The following is a 24,696-nucleotide window of genomic DNA, read 5'->3' as shown; positions in this document are numbered from 1 at the left end:
CCTGGTTCTGCTTTCCTCACTCACCATCAGTTTATATAAGTCTCTCCAGGTTATTATGAAGTCTGTCTGCTCCTCATTTCTTATAGCACAATAGTATTCCATTACATTCATTTACCACAACTTGTTTAGACATTCCCCAATCGAAGGGCATCCCCTTGATTTCCAGTTCTTTGCCACCACAAAAAGAACTGATATGAATATTTTTGTACATATAGGTCTTTTTCCCACTTCTGTGATCTCTTTGGGATACAGCCCTAGAAGTGGTATTGCTGGGTCAAAGGGTATGCACTTTTTTTTTTCCATTTTTCAAATGCTTTATTAACTTCTGATTGACATAATTCATTTCCACCAAATTTTGAGTTACAAATTTTCTCCCCGTTTTTACCCTACCCACCACCCCAAAATAGCAGTCCCACAGGATATCCCTTCCTTCAGTCTGCTCTCTCCCATATTTTCTCCCATACCCCTTTAGACTTTTCCAGTAGGGCATGGTGGATCTCTATTCCCCAGTGCCTGTATATCTTATTTCCCAATTACATGTAAAATAGTATTAATAATAGTGTGTGTGTGTGTGTGTGTGTGTGTGTGTATATTTGATTTTAAAACTTTGAATTCCAGATTCAATCCCTACCTCCCTTGTCACCCACCCTTACTGGGAAGATAAGCAGTTCAGTGTAGGTTGTACATGTGTGGCTAATGCAAAACAATAATATAGTCAAGACTGACTATGTTTCCCTCCCTCCTATACTACCTCCCACTTGTTCTATTCTCTACTTTGATCCCATCCCTTTTCAAAAGTGGATGCTTCCAACTTCCCTCCCCCCCAGCCTGCCCTCCCTTCCATCATCCCCCCTTTCATCTCCTTCCCCCCTACTCTCCTGTAGGGTGAGATACCCTATTTAGTGTGTATTTCATTCCCTCCTCAAGCCAAATTCAATGAGAATAAGGTTGACCCATTTCCCTTTTGCCTTCCTATTCTTCCTCTTCATTGTAACCATTTTCCCTTGCCTCTTCTATATGAGCTAGTTTACCCCATTCTGTCTCTCCCCATCTCCTCTCATTATATTCCTCTCTCACCTCTTAATTTCACCTTTTAAGTATCATCCCTTCCTGTTAAATTGGTCCTGTGCCCTCTATATCCGTATACCTGTAAACATATATACACACATTTACATATGTGTAATATATGCCCATATACCCTCATATATAGACATATATATATATATATTTCTCTTCCCTTCAACTACTGAGAAAGGTTTCATAAGTTACAATTATTGTTTGTCCATGTAGGAATGTTAATAGTTCAACTTTGATAAGTTCCTTATGATTTCTTTTCCCTGTTTACCTTCTCATGCTTCTTGTATATAATGCATTAGTGTTCCAATTTTTCCACATCCTCTCCAGCATCTATCATTTTCCTGTTTTATCATGTTAGCCAGTCTGATTGGTGGGATGTTGTACTAGTACCTCAGAGTTGTTTTGATTTGTGTTTCTCTAATCAGTAGTGACTTAGAGTATTTTTTCATATGCTTATAGATATCTTTCATTTCTTCCTCTGAGAATTTCCTGTTCATATCCTTTGACCATTTATCAGTTGGGGAATGACTTGTATTCTTACAGATTTGACTCAGTTATATGTATATTTCTAAAATTAAGGGTTTTTAAAAATATATAATTTAATAAGTTTTTCAAAATTCACTCATTGAAGTTTTTTGGAGGGGGCTGCAGTTTTGTTAACCTCTTTGATTTTTACGAATTTCTATTTTTGTATTGGGATTTTTGAATGTTGCTTTTCTAGCTTTTTAAAAACTGCCCACGAGGGGGCGGCTAGGTGGCGCAGTGAGTAGAGTGCTGGCCCTGGAGTCAGGAGGACCCGAGTTCAGATCTCACCTCAGACACTTAACACACACACACACAAAAACCTAGCTGTGTGACCTTGGGCAAGTTACTTAACCCCAGTTGCCCTCCAAAAAAAAAAAACCAAAAAACTCTACACACATTTCTTATTTTGTTTGTTCTTTTGGTCTCATGTTTGTTTGTTATTGCTTTTTGGAAGGGAGAAGGCAAGGCAATTGGGGTTAAATGACTTGCCCAAGGTCATATGGCTAGTTTTTATGTTAACTGTCTGAGGTCAGATTTGAACTCAGGTCTTTCTGACTCCAGGGCTGGTGCTCTATTCACTACGACGCCTAGCCGCTCCACTTTTGGTCTCTTGTTTTTTATTTTTTAAAGCAATCAGGGTTAAGTAACTTGCTCAAGGTTACACGGCCAGTTATTTCTGGATGTGGTGCTGAGTATCTGAGCCCAGATTTGATCCCCAGGTCATCCCGATGCTGGAGCTGGTGCTCTTACTCACTGTGCTACCTGGTCACCCCTGGTCTCTTGTTAAGGAAAATATTTGGAAGCATACATTTTTGCCTAAGAACCGCTTTGGCTCCATCTCAGAAGTTTTATTATGTTGTATTATTGCTGTAATTTTCTTTGAAATTATCTGTAGTTTCTAGAATTTGTTTTTTGATTGGTTAATTCTGCAGGATTAGATTATTTAGTCTCCATTTAAATTCGAATAATTTTTTTTTTTTTTGCTTTTTGGAGGGCAATTGGGGTTAAGTGACTTGCCCAAGGTGGTCACAGTCTAGTTTGTGTGTGTGTATGTGTGTGTTAAGTGTCTGAGGCTGGATTTGAACTCAGGTCCTCCTGACTCTGGGGCCGGTGCTCTATTCACTGTGCCACCTAGCCGCCCTGAATAATTTCTTTAAATTCCCTTTATTGGTTGTAATTTTTATTGTATTGTGATCCATGTAAGATGTTTTAATTTTATTTGTTTTTGTTCCATTGTGTATGCAGATTTTATGTCCTAGCATGTCGTTGGTTTTTTAATGGTTCCATGAGTATCTGGGAAATATGGATCTTCTTTCTCTTCTCATTTAGTAATTTTCAGAGATCTAACCCATCTAACTTGTCTAAAATTCTGTTCAAGTCCTTAATTTCTTTATCTCATTAGATTTTTGTCTAGTTTTGAAAGCAACAGTGATTAGTTTTTCTTTTCTGTCTTCCACTCTAATTCTATTACCTTTTTCTTAAATATTTAGCTACTGTATCATTTGATGCATGTATTTATGCATTTAAATATTGCTATTTTCTTATCTATGGTGCTTCAATCATTGTAATTTCTCAGTTTTATCTTTTTTTGCCATCTCTTTTTACTTTTGACTTTTCTGGGATCATGTATGCCTGTTATTATTAATAGACCTGGGGTTTAATACATTTTTCTTAACTCTTTATTTCAGCTCCATTTATCTTTTTTTGGGGGGGAGGGCAATTGGGGTTAAGTGACCTGCCCAAGGTCACACAGCTAGTTAAGTGTTAAGTGTCTGAGGCTGGACTTGAACTCAGGTCCTCCTGACTCCAAGGCTGGTGATCTATTCACTGTGCCACCCAGCTGCCCCAGCTCCATTTATCTTTGATTAAATGTTTCTTAAAAACATCTGTCATTGGATTTGGTTTTCTAATCAGTTTTGTCATCCTACATTTTATGGGTAAGGGTTTCTTATTCACATTTGTGGTCATAATTGTTAATCATAATTAATTATTCATATTTTGCCTATTTCCCTTATTCTTTTCTCTCTCTATATATACTCTTCTTGTATACTTTAATGAGGAGTACTAAGTAAGCTCTTACACATTTTTCCTTCTTTCATCCTTCTATTTTTTTCTTTTTAAATCGGCAAAACAGAACATTAACTGGCTTAGGTCCTGAAAAAGTTTGCCTTTCTTAACTCCCTTTTTGAATTATGATGAAAGTAATGGTCTTCTGAAGGGACATCTATTTTGTTAGTAGAATGTAACTATTTCATGAATATTTAGCTCTTCTAGTTGCACTTTTTTTGCTTTTAAATTTTCTAAGTTTCTCTTTGATTCCCTATGTTTGAATTTCAGAGATTCTACTCAGTCCTGTTCTTACCAACAGTAATACTAGAAAGTCTTCTTTCTATTCCTTTAAAGGCCTATTTCCCCCATGTAGTATTAGCTTTGGGGAAGCACCTTATTCTTGCTTGTAAGCCTTTAACTTGTCTTTGGAATTTTCCAATATTTTCTTTATTTTATAGTATTTATAGTATAGTCCTGTGTCATTCTGACTGGTTCCTTGATAACTAAACTTTCTTTTTGGTTATTTGCAACATTTTTTTCTTTGACCAGGAAAATCTGGATTTTCAGTATATTTCTGGGTGGTTTCAATTTGAAATCTCTTTCTGGAGGAGACCAGTGAATTCTTTCTATTTTTACTTTTGTCCTTTGGTTCTAATAGATCTGCACGGTTTTCTCATGATTTCTTGAAATAAGTATCCTAGTGGTTTTTAGGTGAGGAGGGTGGTCTTGGTTTTAATGGAGTTTGATTCTTAAATTACCTCTCTAACCTTTTTTTTCTCTATAAATATTTTGTTTTTGATATTAGAAAATGTATATGTTTATATTGTTTTAGTCTTTTGACTTTATTCTGATGTTTTATGTTTTCTTATAGAATCATTGGCTTTTATTTCTTTAATTCTGTTTCTTAGGAAATCCACTATTTGTTTAAGATTTTCTGCCTTCTATTACTAGTGGCAGCTAGACTTGGAGTTATGAAGACTTGAGCTCAAAATCCTGTCTCAGGCCTCATTAAGTGACCCTAATCAAAACACTTAAACTTTCTTAGCTTCTGTTGCTTTGTTTGTAAAATGGGAGTGATAATATTATGCATGTATCTGATACGGTTCTTTTGACAGTCAAATAAAATAACATAAAGCATTTTGCAAACCTTAAAGTGCTATATAAATGCTAGTGGTGATGGTGGTGATTGTAGTAATCTAATTTTTTTCATCATAGCTCAAATTTTCATTATGTAAGAAATACATAATTCATTTCTTCCAGTCACTTTTAGAGTCCTTAAGGCCCCACCATTCTTTCTCTGATGTTCTATTTATGGAAATACTCACTTTGGGGTTAACCCCTTGGATTTCTCTTAATCCACAGTATTTCTTCATTGCATATGGTATTTTCTTTCTATTTGTTCATATCTCCAGCCTGCATTTTTTAATTGATCCTTAAAGACTTGTTTGTTCTTGTTCCCTCTATAGATTAGTTGCTGCTGCTGCTTTAATTCTGGCCTAGCCTTCTAGATGACCTAGTCTTTAGACTTCAATCCCTGACCTCTATTTCCTTTCTTGTTGACCACCTGTCCTTTTTGCATAATCCTCAACTAGGAGTTACTTTTGTCTTCTGCTGTGATGCTGAAATGCCTGGGTATGATGTTGGAGATTAGGTGGTTGGGCCTACTTCAAGGGTCCTAAATATATGCATCCATTCTTCGTGCTTCAGCACTGAAGATGTTAAGGCATACACTGCCCTCCCCTTTCTCCCTTTGCAGTGACTTTACAGAGGCTGGGTACCTGTCCCTTGCCACTGTTCCAATAGGCCAGGGTAGAGATAGAGATACTGCTGGCTTCAGACTCCAGTTAAAAGAGCTCATGCTGGCTTCTAGCCTCTTACAGTTTATTTCCTGTTAAGACTAGACTGTAGATTTTAGGGTCTGAGTTAGAGCTTGATGGGATGGAGAAGTTTATAGTCTTCTTGATCATTACTCTGTCTGGTGGCCTGTTAGACCTTTTAAAAAAATATTGTACTATTATTTATTATTCTTAGCAACCCTGTATGTTAATTAAAAAAAATTCTCAGCCTTGACCTCAGAATTTTATTTTTCTTTTCTTTTTTTTTTTCACCCCTGCCATCCTTTGTTCCCACATCCTTCTTCCCATTGAAGGAAAAAAGAAAAAAACAATCTGAAAACCAATCCCTTAGTATACATATGTGTGATCTGGCAAAATAAATTCTTATAATGTCTGAAAATGTATATCTGTATTTTAAGTTCATATTTGTCAGGAATTTAATGACATGTTTCATCTTCATTCTTTTGTTCTCCTATTTTATCATTGTATTGATCTGGAGTCTCAGGTCTTTCAAAGCACCATAATTTAAAAAATTAATCACAGCTAACATTTATAGCATTTGCTATAAATTTGCTATAAATGCAAAAGCATTTTACATGTTAATCTCATCTGTTTCTCACAACAGTACTGTTTAGGTAAGTCCTATTTTACAAGTGAAGAAACTGAGGCTGAAAGATTAAGTGATTTGTCTAAAGCTGAATTTGAACTCAGGTCTTCTTAGCTGCAAGTCCAATGCTGTTAAGCCACTTTGTCACCTAGCTGCCTCTATATATGTTAATATTGTGAATTTTTTTTGCCTAATGATTTAAAAAATTTTGACCTTAACATGCACCAAATAGATCGTTTCTGTATACAAAGCAAGACAAGAAAAGAGGTTTGCATATGCAGCCGTGCATCAGTATATTGTATAACTTTCTTTTCCTTTAAGTTTGCAAGAATTTCAATGTTATTTTCAAAGCTGACCTGTTAACTTTATATTTCCTACAGATCTTCCATCTGTTTTTTTTCGTGCACTTTAAAAAATTAATTCTCTGACTTTCTAAATTCCCCCCACATTATGGTAATTAATCTTATTGCAAACTACCCTTTCCACATCTCCCCTTTGCTAGCAATTCATAGAGAAAAACAAAAAACTGAAAAAATAAAAACATAAAAAATACAGAGTGAAGCAAACAAATTCCTATTGGCCATGCCTGAAAGCGTCACGTTCTGCATCTTGAGTTCATTACCATTATCTCTTATGAGGTGAATAGCATGTTTTTCTCTGGGTTCCATTTATTTCATTCTGTATTATTTCATATAATTTTTCCTAGGTTTTTCTGAACTTAATCCGTCTTATCATTTTTATTGCACAATAGTTTTCCTTTATATTTGCATGTCATAATTTTTCAGCCATTCCTGTTCTTTTACAAGATATTTCATCTCCTTACTGGGCATTTTCACTAACTGCTCCCATGAATGGAATACTCCTTTCTCTTCTCCCCTTACTGAATTCCTTGCTTTCCTTCAAGTGCTAAAATCTTACCTCCTACAGGAAGCCTTTCTCAATCCCTCCTTTTTTTTTTTTTGGAGGGCCATTTGGAGTTAAGTGACTTGCCCAAGATCACATGGCTAGTAAGTGTTAAGGGTCTGAGGCCGGATTTGATTTCAGGTCCTCCTCACTGCGCCACCTAGCCACCTGTCTCAATCCCTTTTAATGCTTGTGCCTTCTGTCTCTTGATTATTTCCTGTTTATCTGGTGTGTATCTCATTTGCACATTGTTCTTTGCATGTTACTCACAATCTCAAGGACAGGGCCTATCCTTTATTTTTCTTTGTATTCCCATCACTTAGCACAGTGCTTGGTACATAGTATGTGTTAAATAAATGTTTATTAACTGATGGCTCTCCTTTCTTTTCCAGCTATTTGCCAGTATGTATGTATCCTTTATCTCTTTTTTTGATCTCTTTGGAGTTCAAGCAGAGTACTCGTGTCACTAGGTTTCAAAGGATATGTACGGTTTAGAGATTTTGAGGCATATCTCCAAATTGCTTTCCAGAATGACTGGACAAGTTCATAGCTCCACCAGAAGTGTATTAATGTGCCTGTTTTCTTGCAGTCTCCTCACTTGTTCCCCAACATTTGCTATTTTCCTCTTTTTGTCATTTTTACTAATCTAATGGATATGAGGGGAATCCTCAGTTGTTTGTTTTGCATTTTTCTAATTATTAATGATTTGGAGTATTTTTATGATTGTTGATGATTTGTATTTCATGCTTTGTAAGCTGCTTGTTTATAAACACTGGTTATCTGTGGGGGGAATGACTCTTTGTTATATATATTTTAATCAGTTCCTTACCTCTTAGAAATAGAGAAACTAGCTGCAAAGATATTTTTCTTAGTTTACTGTTACCTAGTAGTTTTAACTTCATTCATTTGGCCTATACAAAATCTTTTCAATTTTTTTCAAATCAAACTTGTCCATTTTACTTTCTGTGATCCTCTCTACCTTGTTTGGTCATGAGTTCTTCCCTTAACCAAAGAAGTATTTACTTCCTTGCTTCTCTAATTTATTTATATTCTTATTTTCTCTTCCATTAGATTGTATCTTCCTTGTGAGTAGGGATATATAGTTTGAGTTTATTTTTACTTAGTATAATAGTAATATATTTTTACTGAGTATTTTGTTGTTGTGCAGTGTTCAGTCATTTTTCAGTCACCTTCAACTCTTTGTGATACTTATTTGGGGTTTTCTTGGCAAAAATACTGGAGTAGTTTGCCATTTCTTTCTCTGGCTTATCTTACAAATGAAGAAACTGAGGTAAACAAGGTTAAGTGACTTGCCGAGGATCACAGAACTAGTAAGTGTCTGAGGCTGAATTTGAACTTGGGAGAATGAGTCTTCCATGACTCTAGGTTGGGCACTCTTATCTACTGCACCATATGACTGCCCCTGTATGAAATTTTAATACTTGGTATCTCGAACAAAAATATAATTTATTCACTGAATAGTTAAGTTATAAACATACTTAACTTTTTAAAATGTTTAAAATCTTATAAATCATGCTCTGGCTTCTAAGACTAAATACAAAACAGTTAAAGGAGACCTGGATTTGGAATCAGAGAACCTCCTCTGCTCAGTAAACCCAACTTACTCCCTCAGCATTTTTTCTTTTATGTCTAGGACCTGGATGACTTAAGGCCCCTCCCTTCCAGCTCTAAATCTGTGGAGTTGAGGTTGTAATAGATTTTGCCATTATTTTTCTGGAGAGATTTTATATGTTGACTGAATCCCAGATTGCATTCTGGGGAAAAAAAGATCTGAGGATGTTCTGCATTTGTTGCCTTTGAAAGTTCCCTTTCCAATATTATGTCCTAAGTTGCTGCTTGATTTGCATTCCAATCAGAGGCAGTGTCTATACAGTCCTTACAACTTCTGCCTCTTGGTGTAGTGATAGGGTGGATGACAAGATGACCAGATCACATATGAATTACAGTTAGGACAAGTTAGCTTGAGTGATGCACTCCCTCAATCAGGATGACTTTGGTTCTGGGGTGGGTGCCCCAGAGCTTAGAGAGTTAAATACTCGAGGAGAATTTAGGAGGTAGAAGATGACCATGTAAAACTATTGGGATTTAATTCACATTTATTAAACACCTTCAGTATACAAGACAGTAAGCTAGGCACTGGAGACAGGAAAAAACTGAAATGCTTTCTGCCTCCTAAGGAGCTTGCGGTGAGAGTTGGGAATGGTTAGAGACAATTTACATGTACACAAATAAATCAATGCCAAGAAAATTTGAGGAGGGAGAACGAAGCTCAAGGAAAGCTTTGTAGGAGGTGGCATTTGATTTGAGCTGTAAAGATGAGGATTTTGAAGTTGCAGGATCATAAGACTGAGAGCTAGTAGGGATTGGAGAAAGTCATTGCAGGCACAGAGGATGGATTCTGAATGTGCTGGAGGATAAATGGATTTTCATGGTGGGTATTCCAGTTTGTCTGGAAAATAAAGTTTGTGAGAGGTGTAGTATGAAAAAGGATTGGAAAGGTAGATAGGAACCAGATTGTAGAGGGATAAAGATACAGGATAAGGACTTTTTAGCATGTAGCCATTGAGGAGCTTTAGGTGAGGGAGTGACCTGGTTAAATCTGTATTTCTGGAAGATGATGTTGTCAGCTTTGTTTATTAGGATGGATTGGAATAGAGCAAAAGGCTGAAACTAAGGAGGCCAAATAGGAAGTGTTCATCTAATACAGTGGTACCAAAATCAAACAGAAACCAATCTCTACAGGTGCAAAATCATGGTTAGAAAACTAAAAGTTAACATTTTATTGTTGGAGTGTTTTAGAGTGATTTTCTTAGACATGATACTTGGAGTCCAGTGAATAAATATCTATAGTCAAGTGAAACTTACTAAGGGGATGAATACCGAAAGAGGAAAAAGCCTATGACATGGTCCTAAAGATTGAGATTCAGGAGAGCAGGTAGAAGAGGTGAGGGTATACAGGAGAAAGTGTGTCAGTGATGTCAGGTAGAGTAAGGACTAAAATTACTCTGTTTAAGTGGAGAGTAGTGGTCAAACAGATTATTAAAATTAGAAGAGCTTTCATTGCCATCCATCGCACACATCCCTACTACCCCTAAGGCATCCCATTTCACTTAGAGAGCTCTCTAATTGTTACAGCTTGTCTTGCTCATGGAATTCAAAGATGGCAGTGATTCTGTCTAGTTAGGGGAATCAGGGAAGATTTAATGAATTAGAATTATAATATTTAAAACTGGAAGAATCTTCATTACCATCCAGTATCACCCTTCATTTTGGAGATGAGGAAATTGAAACCCAAAGAGGGGGAGTGACCAGGCCAGGACCATAGGGGCAGTAAATAACAGCACTTAGATCTGAACCCAGGTCTTTTGACAGCACATTTAGTGCTCTTAATATTATTCCACTTACCCTTTAAAGAAGGAAAAGATTTCTGCAGAGAAATATTTGGTGGAACAAATCTCACTTGTTTGAGCAGGGTTTATATAAATGTTCAGTAGTCATGGTGAAATCAGAAAGCAACTCATAGTCATTTTAGCTGAAACAGGGTTAGTAAAGGTAAGTTTTGTGAAATAAGTCTGGAAATATAGATTGGAGGCAAATTGTAGAGGTCTTTGCATGCCAGTTTAAGGAGTTTTAATCATTAGGCAGTTGTGAAACACTGAGAGATTTTGAGTCATGGAAATGATGTAATTGTATGTTAAATGATGTATGTGAAGAATATTTTGACCACTGTGTGAAGGATGAATTAGAGTAGGAGATTCTAGAGGCAGGGAGACTAGTTAGAACATTATACAGTTTCATTTTTTGGATTTTTTTTTTTCATTTTGTTGTTTTGGAGATGATGACCTAAGGCCATGCTCTATTGCCATATCTTCATTTCCCACCAGCCTGCACTCCTTTGAACTTGTCCATCATGCTGGACTATTGCAGTATCCAGATGGTGGATCTTCCTGCCTCGAGGCTCTTCCCAGTTGTCACAGTGGTCTTCATAAAGTCCAGATATGACCATGTCACCTCCCTATTTAATACCTTCTGGTGGACTCGCTATCACCTCTAGGATCAAATATAAAATTGTCTTTGGTTCTTCACCCACTTCCTCCACATTCATCTTTCTAATCATCTTATACCCACCTACATATTTTGTGATCCAGTGATACTGTCCTCATGGCTGTTCCTCAAAACAGGATATTCCATCTCCAGTCTCTGGGCATTTTCACTGCCTAACCATGCCTAGAATGCTTTCTCTTCTTATCTCCCTCTCCTTCCTGGCTTCCTTATAAAGGCCTAGTTAAAATTCCACTTCTTACAGAAAGTCTTTCCCAGTCCCCCTTAATTCTATTTTTTTTTTCATTTTCCAAATGCTTTATTAACTTCTGATTGGCATCATTCATTTCCGTCAGATTTTGAGTTACAAATTTTCTCCCCGTTTTCCCCCTACCCACCACCCCAAAGTCGCAGTTCCACAGGATATCCCTGCCTCCAATCTGCTCTCTCATATTTTCTCCCATACCTCTTTCGACTTTTCCAGTGGATCTCTATGTCCCAGTGCCTGTATATCTTATTTCCCAATTACATGTAAAATAGTATTAATAATAGTGTGTGTGTGTGTGTGTGTGTGTGTGTGTATTTGATTTTGATATTTGAATTCCAGATTCAATCCCTTCCTCCCTTGTCACCCACCCTTACTGGGAAGATAAGCAGTTCAGTGTAGGTTGTACATGTGTGGCTAATGCAAAACAATAACATAGTCAAGACTGACTATGTTTCTCTCCCTCCTATACTGCCTCCCACTTGTTCTATTCTCTACTTTGATCCCATCCCTTTTCAAAAGTGGATGTTTCCAACTTCCCTCCCCCCCAGCCTACCCTCCCTTCCATCATCCCCCCTTTCATCTCCTTCCCCCCTACTCTCCTGTAGGGTGAGATACCCTATTTAGTGTGTATTTCATTCCCTCCTCAAGCCAAATTCAATGAGAATAAGGTTGACCCATTTCCCTTTTGCCTTCCTATTCTTCCCCTCCATTGTAACCATTTTCCCTTGCCTCTTCTATATGAGCTAGTTTACCCCATTCTGTCTCTCCCCATCTCCTCTCATTATATTTCTCTCTCACCTCTTAATTTCACCTTTTAAGTATCATCCCTTCCTGTTAAATTGGTCCTGTGCCCTCTATATCCGTATACCTGTAAACATATATACACACATTTACATATGTGTAATATATGCCCATATACCCTCATATATAGACATATATATATATATTCCCTTCAACTACTGAGAAAGGTTTCATAAGTTACAGTTATTGTTGTCCATATAGGAATGTTAATAATTCAACTTTGATAAGTTCCTTATGATTTCTTTTCCCTGTTTACCTTCTCATGCTTCTCTTGCTTCTTGTATCTGAATATCAAATTTTCTATTCAACTCTGGTTTTTTCAACAGAATTCTTGAAAGTCCGCTATTCCACTGAATGACCATATTTTCCCCTGAAACATGATACTCAGTTTTGCTGGGTAGCTGACTCTTGGTTTTAATCCCAGCTCCTTTGACCTCTGGAATATCATATTCCAAGCCCTTCGATCCCTCAGTGTAGAAGCTGCCAGATCCTGGGTTATCCTGATTGTGTTTCCAAAATATTCAAATTGTTTCTTCTTGGATGCTTGTAATATTCTCTCCTTAATCTGGGAATTCTGGAACCTGGCTATAATATTCCTAGGAGTTTTCTTTTTGGGATCTTTTTGAGGAGATCAGTGGATTCTTTCAACCTCTGTTTTGCCCTCTGGTTCTAAAACATCAGAGCAATTTTTTTTTAAATTCAATTTTTAATTTATTAATTTGTTTGTTTCCTTTTAGTTTACAGGATTCAATTCCACAATTCCTTGAACTTCACACCTTGTCCCCCTCCCTCCCCTCCCCCCCATGGCGTCTTACAATCAAGTATAGGATCTGTAAATACTTTCATATCATACAGTGGTCAGGTTATAAGGATGGATTATACCAGCTGGAATGAAAAATGGTAAAGAGGACATAAAATCAAATAAGAGAACGAAAAAGATCAGGTATTTTGCTTCCACCTGGATATAAATTTAGTTCTTTCTAGTTCTTTCTCTGGATGCACGTTTTTCTCTCCATCATGCGTCTTTTGGGATTGACTTATATCCCTGCTTTGTTGAGAAGAGTCCATTCTATCAAAGTTGGTCATCACACATACGTTGTGTCTGTAATTGTGTACAAATTCCTCCATCAGGGCAATTTTCTTTGAGAACTTCCTGGAGGATGATTTCTAGGTTCTTACTTTGATCATGGCTTTCAGGTAGTCCAATAATTTTAAAATTATCTCTCCTGGATCTAGTTTCCAGGTCAGTGGTTTTTCCCATGAGATATTTCACATTGCCTTCTATTTTTTCATTTGTTTGGATCTGTTTAACAGCATCTTGATTTCTCATAGTCATTAGCTTCCATTTGCTCCAATCTAATTCTGAAGCAATGATTCTCCTCAGTGAGCTTTTGAGATTCTTTTTCCATCTGGCAAATTTGGCTTTTTAAGGCATTCTTCTCCTCATTGCCTTTTTGAGCCTCTTTTTGCCAATTGAGTTAGTCTAATTTTTTAAGGTGTTATTTTCCTTAGTCAGGCTGTTGACTCTCATTTCGTAATTTTCTTGCATCGTTCTCATTTCTCTTCCTAATTTTTCCTCCACTTCTCTTATCTGCTTCTTAAGGTGCTCTATGGCCTGTAACCAGCTGGTATTTTCCTTTGAAGCTTTTGGTGCAAGAGTTCTGACTTCACTGTCTTCCTCCTGTTCCATGCTTTGCTCCTTTTTGTCCCCAAAATAGGAGTCTAATGTTAGAATCTTCTGTCTGCTTTGTTTCCTTTGCCTGGTCCTGTCGCCCCTCAGTCACTTGACTCCTGGGCTTTTTGCCACAGTAGGACTCTGCTACCTGACAGGGGAGCTTTTGTCCCAAACACTGGGGTTTTCTCAGCTGCTGGAGGTATTAATTGGGTGCCCTCTCTGAGGTCTCCACACACTCTGGGAAGCTGGTCAGGCACCCCAGGACCTCCACCCTAGACTGCAATCCAGATCCAAGCAGGTTAAATCAAGAGCGATTACCCCTCAGACTGGTGCTTGGTCCCCCTACACTCTGCAGGCCAGCAGCTGAAACTGCCACTTATTGCTTTCTGGCTGTGCCGGTGTCTACATATTGGGTCCTAAAGTCCAGACTGCACTGACCTCTCACTTTGTCCCTTGTATCTATGTGTTGATAATTCTGGAAATGGCCACAGCTGCTGCTGATCTGGAGTCCCTCAGACTTGAGGCTGGTCAGGCCGGCCCTGGGGCTAAAGCCTCGCAGTGGGGCTGGGCTTGGCTCCCAAAGCACTGTGCTGGCCTATGCCTGCAGGGCTGTCCTCAGGGGGAGGTTATTTTCTCTGTGTCATTTTGTGGGTTCTGCAGCTCCACAGTTTGTTTAGAGTCGCCTTTTTACATGGATTGGGGAAGGTGGAAGCCAGAGCCATGGGGAGGTCCTGCTTCTATTCTGCCATCTTCCCCCCCTTAATTCTAATACTTTTTCTCTGCAACTACGCCCAAATTGTCCTTTGTGTATTTTGTTTGTAAGCATTTATTAAGCACCTTCTGTGTGCCACGTACTGTGCTAAGCCCTGAAGATACAAAGAAAGTCAAAGTCCCTACTCTCTAGGAGTCTAGTAGGGGAGACAATGTCAAGCAACTATAAATAAACAAGCATATAAAGGATAAGTTGGAGATAAGCAAGAGAGGGAAAGCACAAGCTTTATATTAAATTTTTTTATTTTTGGCGAGGTGATCAGGGTTAAGTGACTTGCCCAGGGTCACACAACTAGTAAGTGTCAAGTATCTGAGGCTGGATTTGAACTCAGGTCTTCCTAATTCTAGGGCTGGTATTCCACTGTACAAGGTGGTATTTTAGACCGAGATTTGAGGAAAGCCAGTTGCACATTGGCATTTCTAACCTGGAATTACTACCTGTATTTCATATTGTTCCTCACCCTAATTAGATAATTGTTGCTTGGCAGGAAAGGAATATGTGAAAAACTTGAGGTGGTGTTATGAGGTTCCATGTAGAAAAGTATACAATGTATTATTATTACTATTATTATTTTTATAATGCTTACCTTTCTGTATTTGTAAGGCATTCTCAAGAATTTATTCTGATATTTATTTTATTTATTTGACCTCAGACTTTTACCATCAAAAAACCCTTCTTAGGCTAGCTCAGAGAGATAGTGGATTTCTTCTCTTCACTTTCAAACCATTATTTCTGGAGTTAGAAGCTTTGCTGTTGATTTAATTGAACACTCCAACTCCAATTATAATCCTAACCCTAAATGTACATTTCAGACTCACAATGTTCGGACTCAAATCCTGTCACCTTCTCTGATTTCCAGTGGGACTCCAGGCAAGTAAATTTCTTGGGAGGCTCTGTTCCTTCAACTTTACGATATAAATAATAATTCTTACCATAGTTATCTCACAGGGTAGTTGTAAAGTTGTATGCTTTTCAAATCTTAAAGCACATTGTAGAAATGAGACAGCTAGTGGCACCATAGTGAACAGAGGAATGGTCCTGAAGTTAAGGGAGAATTGATTATAAATTGGCCTCTGACACTTAGAGCTGTGACCAGACACACCAGATGTGTGACCCTAGGCAAGTCACCTTATCTCAGTTTGCCTCAGTTTATCTCCCAGGGTTCTGGTGAAGTAAATGAGGATAATATTTGTAAAGTGCTCAGCAAATCTTAAAACACTGTATAAATGCTAGCAATTTTTTTTATAGAATTTGGAACTATACTAGAGCTGTATGTAAATGTGAACTATTACTATTTTCACTACTTATCTTAGACATATTAGACTATTTTATAGTCCAGTCAATGTTAGGTTATAAGCTTGTTGGAGTCAAGTATCAACAATATTATGTATTCTCTAGTATGCTGCCAGATACTTTGTGAGTAGTCAGATGTTTATTAAGTCAATAAATTGAACAGATGTAGTATATAAAATATATATATTGCAGTACATATTTTCACTTGGAGGAATTTAGTATTTCCACCTCTTATTTTCTCCCTTACCATTTTTGGTTTCCCTGTTTAATTTCGTATAATAAAACTTATTTTTTTAGAAGGTTAATTTTTAGGGTTAAAAAAATTTATTCTGTACCTCCTGATTCCTTTGGTGATAGGAAACTCTTGTTGATGTAGGTCAGCAGCTGTTCTACACCTTAGATATTTTAGAGACTTACCTAGCATTTTAAAATGTCAGCTGTTTGGATTTTTAGTTATAAATTGTTGGAATAATTAATAACATTTATATATCACTTATGTGCCAGGCATTGTGTTAAAGCGCTTTATAATTTTTCTCATTTGAACTGAAAATGAATGTTAGAGATGATCTAATCCAAACCCTACATTGTACTGATGAGGAAGCTGAGGTATAAAGACAAGTGACTTGACTAAGGTAATACAGATAATCAGTCAAATAGACTGAGCCCATCAAAATCTCTGTTCTTGGGTCAGAGTCCACTGTGGCTTCTGTTAGTCCCTACAAATGGTTTTTTTTTTTTCTGAAAGTACCAGATGGAAAATACAGCATTCCTGCTTTTTTATAGCCAAATTTGTTCTTCCTGTGATGGATAAAAAGCACACTGATTTCATTCCTGAACTTATTTATCACTTTTAAATTTCTTGTGATTTTTTTCATTTTCTGTATTGGCTTGTTTTTCCTTAGTGCCTAAATGCCATCTAGTGGCCATGGAGGTAACTACAGGAAGAATGGGCTATGTGTGAAGGAAGTTGCTCATTTTGGTTTGCTAGAATCAAAGGTTTAGAGTTGGGAAGGATGAATCATAGGTCTAGAGCTGGACGGTACCTCAGGAGCTGCCTAGTTCAACCCCTCATTTTACCAGTGAGGAAATGAGCCTCTGTGAGATCAACTGACTCACCCACGGTCATCTAGCAATTGTTAGTAACTGTCTGAGGTGGGATTTGAACAGGGGTGGGGGTGGGGTTGGACTCTTAAATTCAGTCAGTGCTCTTACCCCTGTACCAAGACCTTAGAGATCATCTGGTCCAACCCCCCTCATTTTATAGTTGAGGAAACTGAAGCCCAGAGAGGTCAAGTGAATTAGCCAAGGTCACACCCATCTTCTGGTACTAAATGCAGTGTATTTTTTACAAGACCACATTTCTTCAAGGAAAGTGTTGAGAGGTGCTAGACATGGAACACTCTAAATAACATGAACATGTCTTATTTTAACAGACTATTTTCCAGAAAGATATTATGGTAATATTTTAAATTGTCATTATTAAAGATTGAATTAAAATTATATGCAGTATTAGAAAAGAACTTAAAACACCCTTTCTTCTCCCCACTGAGAGAAAGAGAGAGTAACATACCAAAAAACTCCAGCTCTCAGAATATTTGCAGATGAGCCACTAAGAGCTCTCAATAAGTTGATATATTCTCAAGTTGTCCATAAATAAAGCATCGGGGTGACTTTATGGGAACCCCTTCCCATCCTCCAGTATGATGATGATGAAATTCTGAAGGCCTTCTCTGTTCTGAAGTTCAAGGTTTGCTATTGCAAACTGTATTTTAGCTCTGTAGGCAAGAATTGAGTGCTTGACAGCAACCATTATGTGGATGTTAAATGAAAGGATGTTATCATTGAAAGGCACCTTTGTTGTTCAGTTGAGTCCAACTCTTCTTAACCCCTTTTGGGGCTTTCTTGGCAAAGATACTGAAGTGATTTGCCATTTGGTTCTCCAGATCATTTTACAGATGAGGAAAGTGAGACAAACAGGCTTAAGTGACTTGCCTAAGGTCATACAACTGCTCATTGTCTGAAGCAAGATTTGAACTCAGAGATGAGTCTTTCTGCCTTCAGGCCTGGCACTCTAACCACTGCACCACCTAGCTGACTGAAAAGTTCCTTAGAGACCAGAAATAGGGTGTTACTAAATATATGAAGAATTTATAAATAATTTATGATTTTCTAAAGCCAAGAGCAGTAGAAATTGCAGGGCCTCTGATTTAGATGTTACATCAGGAACAACTCTTGTTGGAATTCTTCTAGCAGATGATAGATGACAACTTGTTGATTGTATTCTACTGCATATATATTCCTTTCAAGTATATTGGACTTAGGTGGTTGCTGAGATCCCTTCCAGACTAGCTAAGGTCCAACTTCAATTCCAACTTCTTTGTCTTTGAGTCAAGATTTTAAAGTCAGATTTTTCAACTCTAAAGCCACTAATATTCTGTACTTTAGAGTGGCAACAGTTGAAAACAAAATAGGGAATGTATTAGTTTGAATTAAACAATTGAGCAGATATTTTGCTTGCAGCTAGGTAGCCTAGTGTCTAAGGCACTAGACCTGTAGGCAGAAAGACCAGTCTTCAAATTCAGTTTCACACTTACTAGCTGTGTAATTCTGGGCAAGTTACTTAATCCCTGCCTGCCTCAGTTTCCTCATCTGCAAAACTGGGATAATGATAATAGCATCTACTTTGCACAGTTATTGTGAGGCTAAAATGAAGTATTATAGGTTGTAAATTGTAAAGTGCCATATAAATATTATTATTGCTATTATTATTAATGTGTTAGGCCCTTTAGTAGGTGCTTTGAAAGAACAGTCATAGTCTTGGAATCCTAGGATTTTAGGACTGGCAGGTAAATTTCTCATGTAAAATGGAGATAATAATACAAATAGTGCCTAAGGCATATATAGAAAGCACTTTGCAGGGGCGGCTAGGTTGCACAGTAAGTAAAGCTCTGGCCCTGGAATCGTTCAGGCCTTAGACTCTTAACACCCACACAAAAAAACTAGCTGTGTAACCTTGGGCAAGTTACTTAACCCCAATTGCCCTCCAAAAGGCAAAAAAAAAAGTACTTTGCAAACTTTAAAACACTTTATATTGTTTGTTATCTGCTATTCAGAAAACCTTTATTCAAACCCTTTATTTTATAGGTTAGGAATCTGAGGCCAAGAGAGATTGTATAATTTGCCTAATGTTACCCAGTAATTAGTGTTTGAACCTGGACTAGAATCTGCCACTCTTAAAGTTTGTATTCTAAAAGGGGAGAAAAATGTGTAAATAGAAAACTAATATAAAATGGAATATAAATGCACAGTAGAGTTAGGAAATGTTTCTTTTTTGGAAGAGGTGGCCTTTGAAGGAAGTAGATATGAGGGCTATATTAAATACAAAATGGGCAGTGTGAACAAAGGTATGGAGAAGAGACAATTTCAGAGAGTGACCAATAGTTTGGGTGGGCGTTATTGTAGTAATAGTATGAAATAAGGGTAGAGGGTGTTTTCTGGCTTCCTAGAAGAAGACAATAAAAGGAGTTTGAAGACTGCCTACAGTGGAAGAAAAGCTTCGGTTAGGGAAGAAAGAAGACAACCTGAAGTTGCAGGGGGAAAAAGCCAGACTTTTTTTTTTTAAGAGCTTAGTGGATAGATAGATGACTGTCATACATAATAAGGGAAGAGGAAGCACTGAGGAGTTAGCAAGTGGAACCTTTTGGAGAGCTGCTTGTCCTTTAAGGAATTAAGTGTATCTATTGATCTTGCCATTGGGGAGATTGCACAGAAGGATCAGAGAAAGAGATTCATAGTGGTGATTGAGGACTCCCTCCCTAAGGGGTAATGAAGATAACTGTTGATTGGTAACAGTAGAGAGGTCAAACCTGATGCTTGGGGTGGACCTGATTCAGGAGTGTTCCCTATTATTTCTGGTTTCATGTTAACACAAGGACCAGAAAGATATTGGGGTAATATTTTAAATTGTCCCCCCCCTTTTTTTTTTCTTTTTGGAAGGGGGAAGGTAGAGTAATTGGGGTTAAGTGACTTGCCCAGGGTCACATGGCTAGTTTTTTGTGTTAAGTGTCTGAGGTTGGATTTGAACTAGGGTCCTCCTGACTCCAGGGCTGGTTCTCTATTCACTGTGCCGCCTAGCCACCCCTACTGGGCCTCCTTAAAACAGAGGTTCTGGGAGGAGCCAGCTGATCAGAGAGAGGGCACAAGGCTGGAAGATACTTCTAGTGTGAGAAGTGGTCCAAGGATGGAGTGAGCTTCCAGGGTGAAGAGGTTTCTGTGGCATGGGTAAGAAAATACTATGGAAATGAATCAGTAGTACATCCTGGAAAAGATCAGAAAATTGCATCTGGATTTCTAAACCATTATTTAAAATATAAAAGTGAAAGGTTGGGGATTTGAAATACACTAAGAAGGGCTATTAATGCATTAGTTAATTAGGTAGTTGTGTGGTACAATGAATAGAGCACTGGACCTGGAGTTCAGAAGACCTGACTCAAATCTCAGACTCTTAGTAGCTGTGTTACCCTGGGCAAGTTGCTTAACCTCTGTTTGCCTCAGTTTCCTCATCTATGAAATGAGATTAATAATAGCACGTACTTTGCAGGGCTGTTAGGATCAAATGAAATAATATTTATAAAGCACTTAGCACAGTGCCTGGCACATAGTAAGTGTTATATAAATGCTTTTCCTCTTCCATTCCCTTAATGGCATTTAGTAATACATAGCATTAGTACTACTAAGATATAGTAGTAGCTTGTATTAATACATAGTAGTATTAGTACATACTAAGTACTTACCAAGCTAGGTTTTAGTGATAAAATGACAAAAATGGAGCATTTTCTGCCCTTAAAAAGCTTGCTCACATTGTATAGGAGAAACAATATAAGTAGAATAAAGAGAGGATGCCAGATAGGTTTGGGAACTGGAGCGGCAGGGTAGGAGTCCCCTTAGGAAGGAAGTGTATGGGGAGGGGTTGGGGGTGCATTCCAGGGATTGGTGACAGCCAGTTTAAAAGTACAGAGATAGGGCATGGAGTATCAGGTAAGAAACAGCAGGAAGACCCATCTGGCTGCATTACAGTGTGCTGCAAGGAGAGTGATATATAATAGAAAGGTGGACTGGGATCAGGTTGTAATGGACTTCAAAAGTCAAAAGAGGAGTTTATGTTTGCTTCTGGAGACAATAGGGAACTATAGAAATTTGGAGGGGAGTGGCATGGTTAGGGTTAGAGGAGAAATAACTTTAGTATCTGTATGTCTGATGACTGGATTGAAATGGGAGAAGACATGAGGCAAGAAGACCACTTTGGAGACCTTGGAATAGTAGTGTGGGTAAATCAGGGAGTTTGAACTAGATGGTTTCTGAATTTCTTCCTACTGTATGGAAAAAAAAACAGTGATTATGTGATCTTGTGAGAAAGGGGAAGATGCAAAAGATATTATGGAGGCAGAAATGTTAAGGAGTTGGCAACTTATTGGACATGAGGAATGAGAGAAGAATCAAGATAATACTTAGGCTGTAAGCCTGGGAAACTGGAAGGAATAGTGTTGCTCTCATTGGAAATTGTGAATCTTGGGAAAAGGGTAGGTTTTAAGGTAAAGATAATGAATTCTGTTTTGGACATGCTGAGTTTGAGGTGGCCTTGCAACATCGTTTTTTATTTTTTACATGACTGGCAAGTGGAGTATAAAGAGTGCAAGAGAGACTGAAGACTGGATAGGTAAACCTGGGAGTCACCTGCTTAGAGATAACCAATGGGAGCTGACTAGGTTACCAGGCAAGAAAGTATGTATAGACAAAGTTTAGGAAGTGCTCATAGTTAAGGGGCATGGTGAGGATGATAAATATATTACAGACTAGATAACATAGAGATTAAAAGCTATAATCTAACTGTTGTTTCCAAGTCATCAGAGAGAATGAAGTGCCCCCCAAAATATCTAAGACCTTCAGAAATTCACAGGAGAAAAGAAAACAAGCATTCATAAATGCTTACTATGTTTCAGGCACTATACTAAGTACTAGAGATGTTATTCAGTCATGTCTGACTCTTAGTGACCACATTTGGAGTTTCCTTGGCAGAGATACTGGAGTGGTTTGCCATTTCTTTGTCTGGCTCATGTTACTGATGAGGAAACTAAGGCAAACAGGTGGTCACACAGTTATAGAAAGTGTCTGAGACTGGATTTAAGCTCACAAAGATGAGTTTTTCTGACTTCAGGCCCAGCCCATTGCACCACCTCACTTTTCCCTATATTAACCATATCTTTTTGAACTGTATTTATTCATATTCTGAATTTAATGACTATATTTCCATATACAAAGTAGAACAGAAACAGGATTATATGGGAAACCACAGATCTATGTTATATATAGCTTATTCTTTTAGTTAGGTCAAATCAACAAGCATTTATTAAGTACTTACTATGTACCTCTGTGCCAGGTGTTATGTAGAGATATTGGGGATACAAAGGGGAAAAAACAGTCCCTGTTTTCAAAGATCTCACAGTTCAGTGGGGGAGACAATATGCAAACAGCCATGTAGAAACAGAGGCTTAATTTGAAATAATCAACATAGGGAAGGTGCTAACATTAAGGAATATTAGTAAAGACTTATAGAAAGTGAATAATAAATTCAACATGTTACTTTCAAAGCTGTCATGTTTGTCTATTTTCTTCTGAAATTCTGTTTTCATGTACATTAAAAAAAATATTTTAGTGACCCTAGTTTCTTTTCTTTCTTTTATTGACAACATGCTGGTTCCCTCACCATATAAAGAAAAAAAGTCTTTTTAACCAATAAGTTTAGTCAAACAAAAGACTCCTACATATTTGACATGACCCCCTCCATGTATTTCTCATTCTATACCTTGAGTCCATCACCTCTGTCAGAAGGTGGTTAGCATGTTTCATCATAGTTCTCTGGAGTTGTTGGTTATTGCATTGATCACAGTTTAGTCTTTCAAAGTTATTTTACTTTGCAGTGTTTTTACTGTGTAAACTGTTCTCTTGGTTCTGCTCAGTTTTTTCTTTGTCATTTCATACAAATCTTCCTAGGATTTTGGCAATGATCTTTTTAGTTATTTCTTCCAGAAAAATAATATTATATTCTTGTGCTATAGTTTATTCAGCCATTCTTCTTTTTGGTGGGCACCCCCTTTGTTTCCTATAGCAAACAGTTCTTTGCTATAACAAAAGGCACTAAATATTTTTGCATATGATTCTCTTTCTTCTTCAGAGAGTATGCACAATTGCTTAGCATAATGGCTGGATTGATAATTCACAGCTCTACATTAGGGTTTCTGTTTTTCCACAGCCCCTCACAATTATAATTTCCTTGTCTCTAATCTGAGGTATGAGTTAGAACCTAAAAATTGTTTTAATACAGATTTCTTTAATTGATGATATGGAATATTTTTCATATATCTGTTTATAGCATAGATTTCTTTAGAGAACTTCTGTTTTGACATTTTGTTCATTTATTTATTTATTGGGGAATGACTGCCATTTTTTGGGTATTTGAATCAGTTCTTTATTATCTTGGATATTAGTCCTTTGTCAGATACTTGCCACAAAGTTGTTGGTTTTTTTCTAGGTAACTATTTCCCTTCTTATTTTAGTTTCTTTGATATTGTTTGTGCCAAAAAGTTTTAAATTTTATGTAATAGAGATTTTTGTCATTGTTCTCTCTATCTCTTGTTTTGTCATGGACTTTACCTATCCATAGTTTTGAAAGGTATTATCTTCCTTGCTCCTCTGATTTGTTTATGATGTGAGCTTTTATATCTAGGTCATGTATCCATTTGGAGCATATTGTGGTATATGGTGTGAGATGTTGGTCTAAACCTAATTTCTGCCAGACTGCTTTCCAGTTTTCCCAGCAGTTTTAGTCAAATGGTGAGTCCTTACCCCCATAGTCGGGGTCTTTGGGTTTTTCAAACACTGTTACTATGTTCATTTGCTTCTATATGTTATGTGCCTAATTGCTTCTACCAATTCACTTTTCTGTTTTTTAGCTATTACTAAGTAGTTTTGTTGACTACTGCTTTATGGTACAGTTTGAGATCTGGCTGCTAGGTCCTCTTCTGCCCTTTTAAATTATTTACTTAGAGATTCTTGACTTTTTGTTCTTCCATTTGAATTTTGTTATTATTTTTGTAGTTCTCAAGAACTAGTTTTATTGGTATGGACCTGAGTAAGAAAGTTAATTTAAGCAACATTGACATGACCCCCAACTACAAGCAGTTACTTTTTCTTCATTTATTTAGCTCTCTCTTCTATAAAGATTATTTTATAGTTGTACTCATATAGTTCCTTTGGATATCTTAGTAGGTGGACTCAAAAATATTTTATACATTTAGTTGTTATTTTGAATAGAATATCTTTATCTTCCAGTTGAGTTTTGTTGATAATAAATAAAAAGGCTGATGATATGTAGATTTATTGTGTACCTTGTTCAAATCGTGATGATAATGGATATCCTCGCTTTACCATTTGTCTTAGAGGAAGGACCTCTAATTTTTCTCTATTACATAAAATTCTGACTCTTGTTTTAGATTGATTTTATTTATCACATTAAGGAAAGATCCCATTATTTCTGTGATTTTCAGTGTTTTTTTTTCCTTCAGAATTGGGTATTATATTTTATCAAAGGCCTTTTATGCATCTTTTGATTTAATAATTTGTTTTTGCCATATAGTTTTTATATGTTTGTCATTTTGCTAATATTAGCAATCATTTATTAAACAACTACACTGCTCCAGCCTGTGACCTACCCACTGGGGATAAAAGTACAGAGAAAAACAGTCCATATTCATAAGGAGCTTACATTCTAGT

The 24,696-nt window shown here is 37.1% G+C and overlaps 1 protein-coding gene across 3 annotated transcripts in view; it reads left to right on the top strand.

Annotated features, from left to right (window-relative positions):
* Positions 1–24,696, top strand: part of RSF1 (remodeling and spacing factor 1) — a 136,327-nt gene that overhangs the window by 15,859 nt on the left and 95,772 nt on the right. Inside the window, exon 2 of one of the 3 annotated variants that reach the window (XM_069070927.1) lies at positions 23,651–23,757. The exons of the other annotated variants lie outside the window; for them this stretch is intronic. The gene's annotated coding sequence lies outside the window, so the exon portion shown is untranslated. The remainder of the gene's footprint in view (positions 1–23,650; positions 23,758–24,696) is intronic. 3 annotated transcript variants of the gene reach the window in all.

This window comes from Petaurus breviceps, unplaced genomic scaffold (assembly GCF_028583685.1).
Source record: "Petaurus breviceps papuanus isolate PSGF00001 unplaced genomic scaffold, PetGlider_PUasm1.0 90823, whole genome shotgun sequence".
NCBI classification, from domain to species: Eukaryota; Metazoa; Chordata; class Mammalia; order Diprotodontia; family Petauridae; genus Petaurus; species Petaurus breviceps.
The sequence above is the reverse complement of the archived record's forward strand: the minus strand, read 5'-3'. Positions and strand labels throughout refer to the sequence as shown.